This window comes from Panulirus ornatus, chromosome 33 (genome assembly GCF_036320965.1).
Source record: "Panulirus ornatus isolate Po-2019 chromosome 33, ASM3632096v1, whole genome shotgun sequence".
NCBI classification, from domain to species: domain Eukaryota; kingdom Metazoa; phylum Arthropoda; class Malacostraca; order Decapoda; family Palinuridae; genus Panulirus; species Panulirus ornatus.
The window spans coordinates 19,336,056-19,344,478 of record NC_092256.1 but is presented as its reverse complement, the minus strand read 5'-3'; positions in this window follow the sequence as shown (position 1 = coordinate 19,344,478).

Below are 8,423 nucleotides of genomic sequence, written 5' to 3'. Positions count from 1 at the left end.
TTTTTAGTACCTTCCTAAGGTACGTACATCTGTCTAGTCACGAAAACGAAGACCTCTCTCGTGTAGAATGTACCGTAGACTATGTCTTCCACTATAGGTAAAGAAAAGAGTTTATATTTCCTGTGTATGACGTTTTCATAGAGCCTGATGAAGTATTTGATCAGTTATTGTTGTTTAGGAGTGAGCTATAAAGAATCCGAACGGAAGATAAGAATTTTGCATATTATTCAGAGGATTTGATCTTCCGATGGACTGCATATTCTAATTAATCCTTTTTCTGGAAGGGAGTCAGTTAAGGTTCCGAAGCCCAAGATCAATTAAAGATATGCGATATGACAAATGAGAATGATACACAGAGAAACAAAGGTAAGACAAGGAGAAGACGAAACAAAGAGGGAGAGGGGAGAGACATAGAGAAAGGGGGAGAGAGAGAGAGAGAGAGAGAGAGAGAGAGAGAGAGAGAGAGAGAGAGGAATGACAGACAAGCAACATTCACCCGAGGAGATTTCAACAAAGACTCATGTAGCCAACATTCCTCCTCCTCCTTCGTCACCAGCAACATTCCTCCTCCTCCTCCTCCTCCTCCTCCTCCTCCTCCTCCATGGACAGAACAAGCCTCTGATAAATCTGTACACCACACCAGGATATTGCTCAAGCCGCAGCCCTTACGAACATCTAAGATTTTCATTGAAGGAAGATTATTCTTGCTCTCAGGTCCCCACAAATAGGGTCTCTCTCTCTCTCTCTCTCTCTCTCTCTCTCTCTCTCTCTCTCTCTCTCTCTCTCTCTCTCTCTCTCTCTGAGGTTCGTTCATGTCTCGTCGCATATAGCCATGGCTCTTTTATGGAGTGGTGTATTGTCCAAAAATTCTGTCACACTTTTATTCCAGGGAAAAAGATCTATGTTTAGAAACCGCCCCCACACACATATTTGATGAGTTAAGAACTCCAAGAATTGTGAAGGTTGAGTTCATTGTCTCGAAGTGCCTCATTCTGTAGCCCATTACATCAGAATAGCACAAGGCGAATATTCTCATAGCATGCCTCATTGGCCGTGATGACAAGAGGAATAGATAAAAGGTTATAACCCCTAACGCAACTTGAGGTGAATACCAGCGATACACATGATCCTCCCTCGGTGGCCAGAGATATACGACACACAACCATCATCATCGTCAGGCTGCGCGGACGTAAAGAAAATGGTCACGATCCGAGTTCGTATGTCCTTTGAAATCTTAATGGCGTCGCTGGACGGAGCGGACATTATCTCCTGATGATGCACGCACCCGAAAAAAGAGAAGAAAAAAAAAGTGTGTTCACTTCTCAATATGATCCAGAAGAACTGAGCTTCTCAGACTAGTAAGTTGTGGAGATGAGCATCACTGGGTCATTGAGCTACGTCTGAGAGGCATTTTCCTCCCACATATCAGACGAGAGATATTGTTAAAAAGATCCTCATACCACTTTCAACCCATTTTAAGAACCCGACTCCCACATTTGTGGTATAAACACATCCATACTTTCATTAGCACAGCGAGCGACTCACCCAGAGGAGAGCTATCCTCACAGTGAGACAGCGAGAGAGAAAACAAAAGGCCCGCGGTAAATATCGGATTAAAAGTATCAATGACTCTCGCTGAGGAAGTTTGTGGCGAAAGTTTGGCAAAACTGCTGACATGAGCGGCGGGAGGCCAAGGTCCCTTCCCTGGAGCCTCGCGCCGCTCGCTTTCTGTCCTTACTTCGCGTTTAGTATTTCGTACCCACACAGGAATAATCGTGGATCGAATTGCTTTCTCATTATTTCTTTTTTCCCCCATTTCCTTATTCATTATAGCTCAAGTATCAGGTATCCTTGAAGGTGTTCGAAGTTTATTTCCGATGTGTGGAAAACATGGAGAAAGCAGTGTTGACATGAGATAATGATGGATTTGATCCTCATTTACGACGCACAAGTTCGACTTGCACGTCTTCCTCAGAGTCATCATGAATGATCATTTGTAAATGATGATTGACTTTCATGTCTATATTCTGGGATTTTGATGATGAAAGGTTTTACATCCATAGAGGTGAGTCGTTTTTGACTTAGCTTTTTTTCTTGTTTTTAGTTACCTAAAAATGGTTATATGGCTTGATAATGTTCACAGACGCTGCTCTGGAAAATTCCTTAGACTCCGTAACTTTCCGGACAGCCAAGAGCTTTGTCCTTTTGCTCATCGTAAAAGCAACGGAACTCCGCTATTGGCTGAACGACATGATGGCTCCCCCATAACTGCCGTTAGGTCATTTCTGAGAAAAGGGGCTAGTATATCTGTCAAGAGACCCACACAGTCGCGAGTATGAATCCGTTTGCTGGAAAGGCTCCGGTTGCATGCGTGGGCAGATTGGTGCTGGGCAACGGAAGCTTTGGCGAAGTGTTGGAGACCAATTCTAGGATGTAAGGATCTGTTTACCGGCTCGAAGTGTGATATGATATCAGCAGACCTTTTGAAATATACAATATAAGATAGTCTTTTTTTACGAACCAGCTCGAAATGTAATGAATATCATTTTCAGTGTATATATAAGCCATTATTTCCCCTTGAAAATCAGGAGGTTTGTGAATTATATCACATTCATCCAAAATTTACTTTCGTAAATAGAGTGATTTTTCCGAGAGTACTTTTCATTCTCCATCCATAACTTTGATGGATGATCTCCAGACTATATACACCTAACGGTACCTGACGGTGTACAATAGTAAATCTTGTGTCACTTCAGTGTCCATGACTCTGATGAGCGAAGTTGCTCCGTCAGCAGAGTCTTTCTGAACTGCTTCTTTTACGAATGGACGGCTCGTGTGGCGATTCATTAGGCAGTGCAAATGGAAAGTGGGCTTGATACAAAGCCCTGTAGCCTTCTCCAAACACGGGACAAACATTATAAATATGTAAATTACCCATGAGACATCACAGAGTACTTACATTATACCCTGCTGGGAGATACAGAGTGGTTGCTGGGGCAGCATGACAACGAGATAAAGGAAATGAGCTTTGTATGATTTCATTTTTTTTTTTCACTGTTGATAACAGACTTTGAGACGCGCCTTTGGTCAGTATTTCTGTCTGGTAAAGAGAAAGAAAAGAAGCGTATATGCTTAAGATTATGTAAAAGATATTCATTCCAGTATACATGTCAGACTTAAAAGTAATGGTACTATTTGTTTCTTGGAATGGTCAAATTTTCTTATTCATCATACCTGGGATGACAAAGAGAGACAGAAGAAAGGGGTCTGCGAGGAAATCAGAACATGACTATTAAAATGAAATGGTGCCAGAAACTCACGAGAAGAAAAGGTGTTGGTGGAGGTCACAAGACAAATTTAAATACAACAGTGACAAATATAAGCATTAAGCTGCGTTGGCTTCCTACAAACTCAGATCTTTAGACATAATTTCTGGTCACCGGCTGCATATAGGTTATCTAATGTACAATCTACCTTTAGTAATTCAAGAATCTCAGCTGGATCTCTTTCCCCATCGTAGACGTACCATATAATAACTAGAGACGGGTGGACGAACCATTGCAGATACGATTATCACAGGTGGCAACAGCAACCACAGTTTTACAGAAGAGATAAATCAAGCTTTGTACAAATTGATGTCTACTGCAAGAGAATCAACGTCTCTCGCCCTGTGAACACCATCATGTAACCCTCTGATACATCCCGAGTAGGAAGAGAACAAGTGTCATTGTCCATTCTCTAAGTAGTTCAGGAAAAGGTCAGACGGTGATAGAACCAAGAAAGGATCATCATAATCCACTAACTCTCCCGCACAGACACCCTTAACAACACGTAATCATCACGATTTCAAAGGATGGGAAAATGTACAAGCCAAGACAGGAGAAAAAAGAATAACAGGATAGACAGATAAAATCTACAAAGAAACCTTTTACTCATCTACCATCCCTCACCATGATACTCTGTACAGATGCTGATCTGTGATCATACGATTATGAAACCCCCCCGAATAGATATTGATCTATAATTATACGATTATGAAACCCCACATTTAGGAGCAGGAAGGTTGAAAAAAAAAAAGCTATTCTCGCCGAGCTTGGGCAAACTACCAGTAAATTGAACACTTCCCTGAACACACCTGTGCAAGATTCATTCCTAATATCTTTTACGACCTCAAAACACTGGTGGCAAAACACACGGGGCTTCCGTGAAAGAACTAAAGAAATAACAGAGCCTGAAACAGGTAGCGTGTGTGTGTGTGTGTGTGTGTGTGTGTGTGTGTGTGTGTGTGTACTGTGTTTGCTTGGGTAAGCTTGTGCCTCTGAGTGTGTATCTGCGCGCGCGCGCGTGCGTGTGTGTGTGTGTGTGTGTGTGTGTGTGTGTGTGTGAGTGTCTTATGTCGGTGCAGAAGAATAACGTGATAAGTCTCGCTGTCTGAGACAGTAAAAAGATCACAGGATAACTTGTTCAGCGTCGACGACATTGCTCGCTGCATGCATAACTTGTAGGCCGGGCCTGGCTGCAACAGTGGTTCCCAAAAGCACGCCTCCTCTCTCCTCTCTCTCTCTCTCTCTCTCTCTCTCTCTCTCTCTCTCTCTCTCTCTCTCTCTCTCTCTCTCTCTTTGTGTGTGTGTATATATATATATATATATATATATATATATATATATATATATATATAACGAAAAATACACAACTAGATGCAGAAGTACTTGAGGAAACATGCAAAATTAATGCATATGAATAACAATCTTACAACAAATATTACAGGAAAATATAATCTGTTCAGTGTTCCGCTGTCAACTAAATGTAATCTGGAGATGATCCACCCAATTTCCCATATGATTTTTCGTCCAGAAATGACCTGTAGAGAAGGTCAGTGCCACCTGTATATGTGACCTTCTCGGTTATCTTGAAGGGTTGTACTATCTTTATGAAGTCTGATCAAGTCGTATATCACAAGAGATATCACAGGTCGATGACGACGAGGCTGAAAAAGATTTAAGATTTCAGTTGTTGAAGGAAAAGTTCTATAGATATTTGTATAACTATAAGGACATTCGTGCAGTCCATTTAAATTGACAATTTATCTGCTTCCTTTTCATCTCAGCTTCAGTGTAATAGGGATAAGAGAAAATAAGAATCATCACAAATATTTGTCTCGCCTTCGTTGATGAGTCAATTTTTTTTCTTTTCTTTCGTTGATGAGTCAATTTTTTTCTTTTCTTTCGGTGATGAGTCAATTATTTTTTTCTTTTCTATCGTTGATGAGTCAATTATTTTTCTTTTCATTCGTTGATAAGTCAGTTTTCTTTTCTTTCGTTGATGAGTCAATCTTTTTTTCTCTCTTCTTTCGTTGAAGAGTCAATTAATTTTCTTTTCTTTCCTTGATAAGTCATTTTCTTTTCTTGTCTCCTTTACGAAAGAGATTTTTAGGTTATTTCCTGAAATATATGCCCAACCTTTAAGAGCACTTGATTATTTTTTCTATCCATTGTTATCTCTATAACCCCTTTCAAAAATTCTTGTATCTTTTAGTATAATATTCCTCTTTCTCTCCCCTTTTGTCATTAAAGCTTAAAATGGGGTCCATAAATTTGACGCTTCTCCATAACTTGCCCCCATTTTCCAACTCATCTATTTTCTCACGAAAATGGAAAGACCCCAGACTCCATTTTTTGTGTGAGTCATACGGGTCTTCCTCACTGTTTTTTTCAATAGCCAACCAGACATTTCCTTTAGAAAATCTTATAGAGATAGCTCAGGAGGTATCTGAGGTACTCACAGCTTCTATTTCCTAGAGGTATCTGAGATACTCACAGCTCCTAACTCCTAGAGGTATCTGAAACACAGCTCCTATCTCCTAGAGGTATCTGAGATACTCACAGCTCCTATCTCCTAGAGGTATCTGAGATACTCACAGCTCCTATCTCCTAGAGGTATCTGAAACATTCACAGCTCCTATCTCCTAGAGGTATCTGAAACACTCACAGCTCCTATCTCCTAGAGGTATCTGAAACACTCACAGCTCCTATCTCCTAGAGGTATCTGAGATACTCACAGCTCCTATCTCCTAGAGGTATCTGAAACACTCACAGCTCCAATCCACAGCCACTTTTTGGAGCTAATTTTCTCCATTATTTATTTGGATACAAATTTGTCCTCACGTTACTCCTCCTCACCGTCTTGGTTCGCTGGTCTCCATGTAATAGAGCCGGGGTTTGCATCCCATCCTCATCCTGCGAAGGTAGTATATTGACTTTTTTTTTATTTTTTTCTCTTCGTTCTTTTCATATGGTTTCCCTCCCTCCTACCCTCTTCTTCTCTCATTACTATCATTCTTTCTTTTTTTGTCCACATTCCTTATATTACGATTTTCCCTCTTTAGTGTGAGAGAATAATATCTTTTTTGTTTTTGTTTTTGTCTAACGCAATAAGGATCTTCCTTCTATCTATTTTTCATTGACCATCATGGCTTCATTCATACATTTCTTTCAATTTTCATATCCATATGCCATCATATTTCATCTCTCTCTCTCTCTCTCTCTCTCTCTCTCTCTCTCTCTCTCTCTCTCTCTCTCTCTCTCTCTCTATATATATATATATATATATATATATATATATATATATATATATATATACGAATTTTACAACGATTCCCTTCGACCATTCTGCAATTTTCAGTCTGCTAAGCCGTGTGTTCCTGAGGATCAATGGTTTTAGAGTGAAACCCATTAGTGATTTTCCTGTATGATGCTAGAGTATGCGCCATCAGACTCCTGGCTCGAGGGGTTAAAGTAGCCTTTCGTAATAGTATGACTTTGATATACTGACTGTCAGTGGTCCGTTAGACGAGGTAGTCCCTAATATAGTGAGCGTTAGTGGTCCGATAGATGAGGTATTCCCTGATATAGTGAGCGTTAGTGGTCCGTTAGACAAAGAATCCTCTTGACTGTTGCCAGGCGGGGCATTATCACCCGGCCTTATCATCAGACTCTCAGTAGCACATTTTTGAGGATGTTCGAAGTGACGCACGTTAGCTGGAAGTTGTCGTTATGATCCATTAGCTCTACCGTATGACTAATACTCATTGATCGATAGACTACTGTACGAGCAATTCCAAATTACCGATAGACCTGTGTACGAGCGATTCCCATTTATCGTTAGACCACTTCACGAGCAATTTCCAATTATCTGTGATCACCAGACGAGTAATATACCATTATCGGTAGACCAGCAGACGAGTAATTGTCATTTCCCTTTAGATCACTGTACTAGCAGTTCCATTTATCGGTTAGCCACCGGACGAGTAAATGTCACAGTACGGGCAATTCCCATTCATTTGTTGATTCTACACCAGACCTGCATCTAACGGCTCTTTCGAGCTTAATAGCACATATCTGTCCTTTGTGTCGCATGAAGCTCGAAGGCTAAACTTATACGAATGTAACGTCAGTATATCGAAGATGGAGAGTAATTTCCACCCTGAGAAATGTTCTGAAAATTTCCCCTTCCTCTCCTCGCTGCCTCATCCAATGAGACAAGAATCCACGCCACTTGTTCAAATAATGTTATTTTGTAGGCTCGGAGGGGGGAAAAATCTGCTTTGAGCAATCAAAATCTCGTTGGCATTCAGCGGTGTTTGGCCGGAGAGCTTCTGCCTTATTTTTCGACCCCTTATTTTTCATAGAGTCTTTGGAGAAGAGCCTGAGTCCACACTTGATTGTGGAACATGAAGGGAGTCTCTTGGTCTCCACCAGACGAAGGTTTTCACTTCATTCCTCTCGCCCTGATCTGATATTCTCATGATTACTTTAGTATTCGGTTATTTCATCATCTGTTCCTCTTACGTTTTCTCTTTCTCACTGATGTTATTTTATCTTTTAAGTTTCTTTGATCATTTCTATCATAAAGGTGTTTGATGTTATTTTATCTTTTAAGTTTCTTTGATCATTTCTATCATAAAGGTGTTTGTAATGTGTTAAGAACTCATAGTTTTTCCGTGTCATGTAATCAGGTGAATATATGGATAAAAAAGAAAGAAATGATACCTCATGTAGGTCAAATTAAGAGAAGAAACTTTTTTTTTAAGAAAAGAAACCAGGAGAATATAGTTGAAGGCATATCAATAAGCAGTCAGCCTCTTTCACGAAGGTAACACACTTCATTCCCTTGAATCTTTAAAATGCTACAATACTGTTCCCGGTATATTCTTGGTAGCATTTCCACTAGACAATGGCAAAAACATTGTTGTAACTTCAATATACCAGGCACTGCTAATTCCCCCTCATAACCTCGTGCTCCTTCCAATAGCAGCTATATAGTCTTCCAAAACGTCCACAAGATCTTATAGAAATGTTATCTAGTACCCATGAATTCAATCTGATTCTCTAGCGGCTATTTACACATCATCTTGATCCTATTGC